This window comes from Thalassophryne amazonica, chromosome 7 (genome assembly GCF_902500255.1).
Source record: "Thalassophryne amazonica chromosome 7, fThaAma1.1, whole genome shotgun sequence".
Taxonomy (NCBI): Eukaryota; Metazoa; Chordata; class Actinopteri; order Batrachoidiformes; family Batrachoididae; genus Thalassophryne; species Thalassophryne amazonica.
This window is the reverse complement of record NC_047109.1, coordinates 34,132,374-34,141,151: the sequence shown is the minus strand read 5'-3', so window position 1 is coordinate 34,141,151 and position 8,778 is coordinate 34,132,374.

The following is an 8,778-nucleotide window of genomic DNA, read 5'->3' as shown; positions in this document are numbered from 1 at the left end:
CCCATTGCAGCAACATGCTCACATAGATGGGGCCACGCCTCCAGCCTGTGGGGCAATTGAGCTGGCCATTCTGATTTTTCTATGAGGCTGTCAGTCAGGCTTGACATGATGGACGTACGTGTGGATGTTGTGATCGCGCGTCACGTGTCATGCCTGTCCGGAGATGACACACTCACACGCCATCTGCGTTATGGGGGGCGGGGAGCATCGCACACTTGCATGCCATTTGTGGTGGTGGGGCGGCACACTCACACACCATTTGTGTTGCTCGGTATCGAGCTCGTGGGGCACTTAGAAAATGTGGGGCTTCGCACAGCCAGCACGAAAATGGTAGCCTGCTCTCTATTTTGGGAAATTTTGATTTGTACAAGAAAAACAGAAGAAATACTAAGGTTGGTGATCACCTTAGTATTTCTTCTGCCACTCACCCGAAGCATCACTAAAAGGCCCAGACTTTAGATAAAGTTGAGGCAGCAGCCCACTGTGATTCGTAATAAAATTAATTAATTAATTTTTTTTCCCTTGTCTGCATATATAGTAATGGTAAATGCCACACTGGCAGAACCATTTATGAACATTAATACTCATATATGCGATTTATTCTTGCAAGACAGAAGGTATGCAGTGCATGAGTGAATGTGGTGTGTGTGTGAGACTCCCATCCGCCCTTCCCGATCAGCCTACAACATCCTACTCAAAGCCAACCAGCAACTTCTATCAGGAAGGGCCGACCACGAAAACAACACAAATGTTGTGTGTCGTCCTGGTACTTGCTCCTCTGCTCTCTCTCTCTGTCTCTCTGTCTCTCTGTCTCTCTCTCTCTCTCTCTCTTCCAGGTGGCATTCCTTGTGGCGCTGATGAGTACACCTGTCTGCAATCAACCTGCCTCCATAAAAACCCTGGTTCAACAGCTCATCGGCGCCAGAAACTCAATATTCACGACCTGGTACCTGGCCTCTCTATTTCTGGATAGAACCTTTTGTCTGTGTTCCGTCGCACTGATATCTGGACTCTGTTTGTCAATCTGCATGTTTCCTGACACCTGTGCAATTTGGGTTTGAGCACTAGTGAGCAGTCACCCTCATACTGTTTCTCCTCCTCTGCAGTGACACCGCTCTCCGTCAGCTCCACAGGGGGCCACCTGGACCAGTAAGTGAGCCAGTAAGTGTGTGCACGTGCGTCCCGCACACACACGCGCACACTTACTGGCTCATTCAGCCTTCATGAACACACACACACAGCTGAGTGATGTGTGTGAGTGAGTGATGTGTCACTCACTCTGCACTGACCTCGTGCAGAGTGAGTGACCTCATTTCTGCACATGAGGTCAGTCGTGCTAGGAAGGAGAGGATGAGCTCAGATGTGATTGCATGAGTGAGTGAGTGACCGCACCGATGCCGGCTTGGACACATATGGTGTGAGTACGGTCCATGTGTTGGTTGTACTTCGGTGTCCAGTACCAGCAGGTCCTGTGCAAAGGGAGGAACATAGCGCTGCCTCCTACTCCGGTTCCGTGTTTGCCATCCAGACGTTTGGACATCGGCAGTCTTCAGCACCTTTTATGGCTGTCTGATGGCAGTCTGTGTCATCTACCTGTTGTCTACCTACGCTATGGATGCCATCATGCAGGTGTGGATGAGATAGTCTGGCTGCATTCTGACACTGCTGACCTTGCCTCTTTCCCTCCCGACTGCATCCGATTATGGCAATATTTACTGTTTTGGCCTTGTTCCTGCACATTCTTGTTATGTGTGACGGGGGCTTTATGAATAAAGTTCATTTTTATAAATGAGTTCCTTGTCAGCTGATGTCCACCAGATTCGACAAAAAGGTTTGTGCATGGTCAAAACTTTGAGAAGAGACCAGGCATAAAGATTTGCCTTATACTTTTCGGATATGCAGTTGGGCTGTCACCAGCTGTGACCATCACATCAGACACGTTGGACTTGCAGCTGCTTAAGTAATCTGTGCCCCTGTTATGATGACTATGTAACTAACAAGCTGTCACCATGGCAGACAAAACGAGCTAAACATTAAATGGATCCTTTTTCCACATTTCTGTACCGAGTGCATTCAGTTTGAATTTATCTTGTGTGCATGTAGATTTTTGGTTTGTTTTGTTTTTACTGTCTGACAGTACGGAGCCATTATTGTAGCATAGTAGTATTTGCAAATGCGTATTTTGATCTGCGTGTGTGTAAATACATCCACAAATGTGTAAAAAAATTTGTGTGTGTGTATCTGTGTGTCTGTGAAAATCGGGCCACTCCATTGGATGTGTTCTTACACGTAATTTTTGCTCCAGTTCTGCCGCATTAGACCTGTAAATGCATGCTGCGATTTGTGTGTGTGTGTGTGTGTGTGGAGACTTTTCTGTGTGCCTTCACCAGGGGGCGCAAGCACCAATGACATCACTCATCGCTGTCGTTTTAAGCCTGGATGGTCCCTAGAAGAGATCAAAATAGACATTTGCACCTGCTTTTCCTACAATAATGGCCCCATAAATGTCCAAAAGACAAATGTCAGGCTGGAAAAGACGAGACAATTTTCCAAGTCAATGATGCAATAGTGTGTCGTTTATGATGGACACACAGCATTAAAACACACTGCTTTGTTTCCGCCCTGAGACCATCCACCAATCACATTGTCCAAGCACACAGACAGGTAGACACAACCCAGGACCCCTTCACAGGAAGTGACTCAGGTAGGTGGTTTAACTGAGGTTTAATGCAGTTATTTTTGCCAGTGACAGTGATTACAGGTTGAGCAGTCGTATGCAACAGTTCAGTCAGGGCACTGGCAGGTACTCGAGTCCATAAAACAGGCAATGGGTTGGAACCAGGGGCACAGTCAGCGCAGGCACCAGTGTCCAAGGGGGCAGGAAAAAACTCAGAACCAGTAACATAAAGCAAAGGTTAAACACCAGGGAATCAAACACAAAGGATGTGGGACAGCTCAGCATTATGAAAAAGACAATCTAGTGGGGAGCGCAAGAGGAGAGACAGGTTAAACTGACCAAGACATAATTAGACTGATGGAAAACACCAGGGAAGGCATGACCAGGAGGTCCAAAACAACAAGCAGGCTACAACTGAAGGACTTTCTCAAAAAAAAAAAAAAAATACTCTCTCCATATCAATCTGGTTTCAGGAAGCAACACAGTACCATCACAGCCTCCCTAAAAGTCACAAAGGACTTAATAGAATCACTGGACAAGAAACAATTTTTACAGCCCTCTTTGTTGACCTCTCTAAGGCCTTTGACACTGTGAATCATTCCATCCTGAAACAATGATTGTTGAATATTCATCTGTTGAAGCAAGCAGTGGGTTGGTTTGTGAACTACCTGTCAGACAGAATGCAATGTACATACTTCAGTGGTAGTTTCTCCATAATGTTAAAAGTCTCCTCTGGTGTGCCCCAGGGCTCCGTTTTAGGTCAAATTTTGTTTAGCATTTTTGTGGATGTACTTGTTAGAAATGTCCCTGATGCTAAATTCCATTTGTATGCTGATGATACTGTTATTTATTGTTGTGGCTCCACCCTTGCTGAGGCCATTGGCTATTTACAGACCGCCTTTAACCTTGTGGAACATCAGCTTGTGAATCTGAAACTTGTTCTTAACATTTCTAAAACCAAATTTATGATTTTTTCAAATGGCAGGAAGACACCTGAGTCCCCTCCCAATGTGCTCTCCCTGCAAGGAAACATGATTGAGCTCGTGCCTTGCTACAAGTATCTGGGTGGTCTGATTAATGACACTGATTAATGACAGGCTTTCTTTTAAGTCTTATATAGAGAATCTGATCAAAAAACTAAAGCTAAAACTGGGGCTCTTTTATCGTGACAGGACATGTTTTACCTTTACTGCTAGGAAGAATTTAGTAACTGCCACCTTTCTTCCTTTATTGGATTACGGTGACCTTCTTTATACGAGGTCTGTTAGAAAAGTATCGGACCTTTTTATTTTTTGCAAAAACCTGATGGATTTGAATCACGTGTGCTTGCATGAGCAAACCTTGAACCTTCGTGCGCTTGCGTGAACTTTTTCACGCCTGTCGATTGCATAATTTTCTGGTAAGCAGCCTTTGTGTGAGGACATGTGGTGTGCGCTCAGCGGATTTTCATTTCAAGGAAAACGACGAAACAACTGGAGCAGCGCTGCATCAAATTTTGCCAGAAACTGGGCAACAGCCAGGTGGAAACCATTCGGATGATTCAGAAGGCTTTCGGTGACTTTTCAGTCGTGTGAGTATCCGAGAAATTGTGGAAGAGGTGGGCATGTCACAGCATGTCCTGTGAGACTTCAACACGGAGGCGCTTTTGCTCTGCCGTCAGAAGCAGCATGAATTTCACAGCCACTCTTTTCATGGCCAGATCTTCTGTCTTCTACGGTGGAAATCTCCTACAGTGGAATGTACCGAAAAAGTGCTGATGTCCACCTCTTCTGCAATTTCTCGGACAGTCACACGACGGTCCCGCATCACCACAGCGTTCACTTTGCAAATGATCTGGTCATTTCAGCATGTTAATGGCCGACCGGAGCGTGGCTCGCTCTCCACCATTGTGTGGACGTCTTTAAACCGGTTGTACTGCTCCTTAATCTGTGTGATGCCTATAGGATTGTCACCGAAAGCCGCCTGAATCATCCGAATGGTTTCCACCTGGCTGTAGCCCAGTTTCTGGCAAAATTTGATGCGGCGCTGCTCCAGTCGTTCCGTCTTTTTCCTTTAAATGAAAATCCGCCGAGCGCACTGCACACGTCCCACACAAAGGCTGCTTACCAGGAAATGACGCAATCGACAGGCATGAAAAAGTTCACGCATGCGCACGAAGGTTCAAGGTTGGCTCATGCAAGCACACGTGATTCAAATCCATCAGGTTTTTGCAAAAAACTAAAAAGGTCCGATACTTTTCTAACAGACCTCGTATGCATGCCCCTGCATGTCTCCAATTGTCTCCTATCTCTGGACTCCATGTATCATGGTGCCCTGAGGTTTGTTACATGTTGCAAAACCCTCACTCAAAATTGCTCCTTATATAGCAGAGCCTCGCTGGCTGCACCTCGGCTCTCACACTGGCACATTTTTATTTACAAAGCGATCTTAGGTCTGTCTACTCCCTCAGTATCTATGTGGCTATATTTTGAGAACCCAGAGCACTTACTCCTTGCGTTCCAATGATTGCTATTTGCTCAATATCCCCAGAATTCGCACTGAGTTGGGTAAGCAATCCTTCATGTACTTCACACCTGCTGCCTGGAACTCACTACAGAGAACTTTGAACTTGAGGGAACTAACTTCTCTTGAAACATTTAAAAACATTATGAGGGACTTAGTATCTGCCTCATATTGTTCTTGTTCCTGCTTATGAAAGCTCCATATTAACTCTATGATGTGACCAGATTGTATTGGTCTGTTTTATTGGTGTCTGATTCTGTGTTGTTCTCCTGAAACTTAATGTTTTGAAGCTTCTTTCTTGACCAGGTTTCCCTTGGAAAAGAGATCTTTGTGTCTCAATGGGATTGACCTGGTTAAATAAAGTTTTAATAAATAATAATTTTAAAAAAGCAAACGCAGGGGGTGCAGTAGACGAGACAGACGGGTGACACTTGGATCAAGTGATCCAACCTTGAACTGAACCCCGTTTATAGATCAGCAGATCAAAACCTTTCTCTCTGAGCCAACACCTCTGCACCTGTAAATGTCGAGTTTCCAACTAAGCCAACAAAATGACATTAGAAATGATGTGTCATGTGTCATGTTCATTCACCCACTTTGAAAGCATGTGAGGTTCTGAGATTGATGAGGTGTTAAAGTATCGTTACAACTGATATGCAGAAACAAAAAGCTGAGCACATACTCCTCCACCTGTCCTGAACTGATATCATACAGTGCCTGAAGCACAGCGACCTTTCCTCTACACACACACACACACACACACACACACACACACACACACACACACACACACACACACACACACACACACACACACACACACACACACACACACACACACACACACACACACACACACACACACACTTAATCTGCACTTTGATCCAGTTTTATTAGCACCTGTGAAACTCCAGTGTCATGTTATCAGACCTGTCGCCAAACTGAAGTGGTGTGGCACTCCTCTGACTTCGACTTCTGGCTATCAGGGGACCTAGGAAGGAGCCCCTACCAGGGGACCCTAGGAAGAAAGGGGGTGTACTTTCAGAGGACCCTTTGATTTCAAGGGCCCCTACAATGGGTCCCCTGAATTCTGGCTACCAGGGGTCCTAGGGAGGAGGGGGGCATTCTTTTAGAAGGCCCTATGATTATGAGGGCCCCTACCAGGGGCCTCTGACTTACCAAGGGCCCTGGGCTGGGTGGGGGTGCTTTCAGTGGGCCCCACAGCTGGCCCTACTTGTCAGCCATGGGGCCCACTGAAAGCACCCCCACCCTGGGAACTTGGTAAGAGTGGGTGTGGTTGTGGGAGGGCCTCATAGACTATGAGTGGCCCCCAGTCCTTTGACTACAAGGGCTGCTGGCCTTGCTAAGGGCCTACTCACACAAGGCAATCCATACTGGACCCAAGTACACTTGATTTCCAAAGTCCGTTTCATTTGATCATTGTTTATTATCGGGTTATGGTACACTAGTATGCTTAAAAGAGGTGGACTCTAGCTCGATACACATGTTGTGTCATCACTAACTGTAACAGCGCGGATCTCAGCATGGATCTCAAACACGACTTCAATGACAAGACTCCAAATAACAAATATGTAAATTCATTTGAGATAATTCATTTGTTAATAACTGGTGGTTTATTAACACATTGGAGTGCGTGCAATGTGTTAATCGTAGAATGAGACCTGTGTTTTCCCATAGTAACAACCGGGGCTAAAAAAAATGGGAGAGCAAAAGTGCTTTACCAAGAATGAGTACACCCAAAAAGGCATAACACAAGCTCTGTGTTCTCTCGTGAAACCCTCTCATTACCAGAGTCTTGGTTTCTTCGTTTACCATGGCTCCTTGACTTTCTAGGGACCTAGAAATTGCCAGGCGAGCTACCATATTTCATAACAGATGTTTTGTTGCAAATATGCAATTCATGCCCTTACTTAATGTTTCTGAATTTGTATTGTTTCGAAATTATTATATTCAATTTCTCTTAAGCAAAGAGACACAAATTAATTTAGCAATTATTTAAATTTAAAACAAGCAATTTGTCTGATGGCTACTATCTTAGACACTGATTAAATTGAGTGAATTTGGCCAAGGGTGTGATTTCACTTATGTGAAAACAACAAGCCATTTGACTAGTTTCATGTTTCCCCTTTAATAAACCGTAGTAAAGAGACCAGTGGTCACTTCAGCTCTGGCATGAATGCAAAAGTGCTTTTTCATACAACAGAACTGCAAGCAAATTTTACCCAACAGCACAATTTTGGTTTGGTGACAGATGATGAAACAGCAAGTGGTTTTGTTGTAGTAGTTGTGGCTGCGTGTGTGTGTGTGTGTGTGTGTGTGTGTGTGTGTGTGTGTGTGTGTGTGTGTGTAACCCTGATATTTTGTTTGAGGATTATTTATTGTAAGAAAAAATTTATTCAGCTCGTTATTCAGTGTCTATTCAACGACAGTTTAGACTTGACATGTTTCTGCTGTAAAGGAAGTGTAAATGGGGTCTCGACAACAATAAAACTTGATTTAATACTATCATTAACACAGCATTTTTAATACCCAAAACCTTCCCCCATCTCTGTCTCCCTCTCCGTGCCTCTCTCTCTTGCACACACACACAAAAAAAACAACGTGCATTTTTTGTAGTAGATGGTGGTGGCCCTTTCCCAATCTCTTACTCAGTGTTGAAAAATTGTTACATTGCCCTAAATTCCCACAGGGGGCTGGACATGAATGAGCCAATCAGGTGTTGCAAGAACGTTTGAAAATCCAAGTGAAAATGCAATATCGATATAAAACCCCCTGCAAGTATCAGTGTTGCCAGATGTATGATAATTATCGTATTTGTACGATAGTTTTGCCCTCTGTACGAGGTACGATCAATAATGGGAAAAAATCCAAAATGTACGATAATTTCAGTTGGTTGCCCAAACACGCATCTCTCTGTAACACCCAAGAATCATTTCGCAGGCGTTGCACTCAGGCGGCATCAAAGACACACCACACACAGGGCTGCTGCTAGCTTTGGCCGGCCCGGGACAAAGTCATTTGAAAGCCCACCCCCTCTCCATACAAAGTAATGAGTTCCCAATTCTCGGCCCTGCCCCTCCCTCCCTGGGCCCGAGACAACTGACCTGTAAAGTAGACTGTTTTGGCTGCACATGCGCACATACGTAGCTTAGCCCACCCCCGTCACCATTGGAAATGAAAAATATAACGCTAAAACAGCTACGTTGTATGCGTTTTATTTGTGTACGATAATTTCTCCCAATATACGATAATTTTGAGGTTTTGGTACGATAGTTGCATATTTCCAATCTGGCAAAACTGGCAAGTATCAAAACTCCTCACATTCAGACAGTTCAGATTGAGAACTTGCTCTGTGTTTTTACTACAACCTTTACTTTGCTATTACCAGATCAGCAACCAACAGCCTTTTTAAAGGCTCATTGCCCTTTATATTGCATTGTATTATTTTATAATATATTCTTTTTTGATATTATATTATACGATACTATATTGCATATATTCTGTTATATTATTTTCAGTCTTTTCATAGTTCTTTTTTATAGTCTTTTCAAAGTCTTATTATATTATATCATATTATA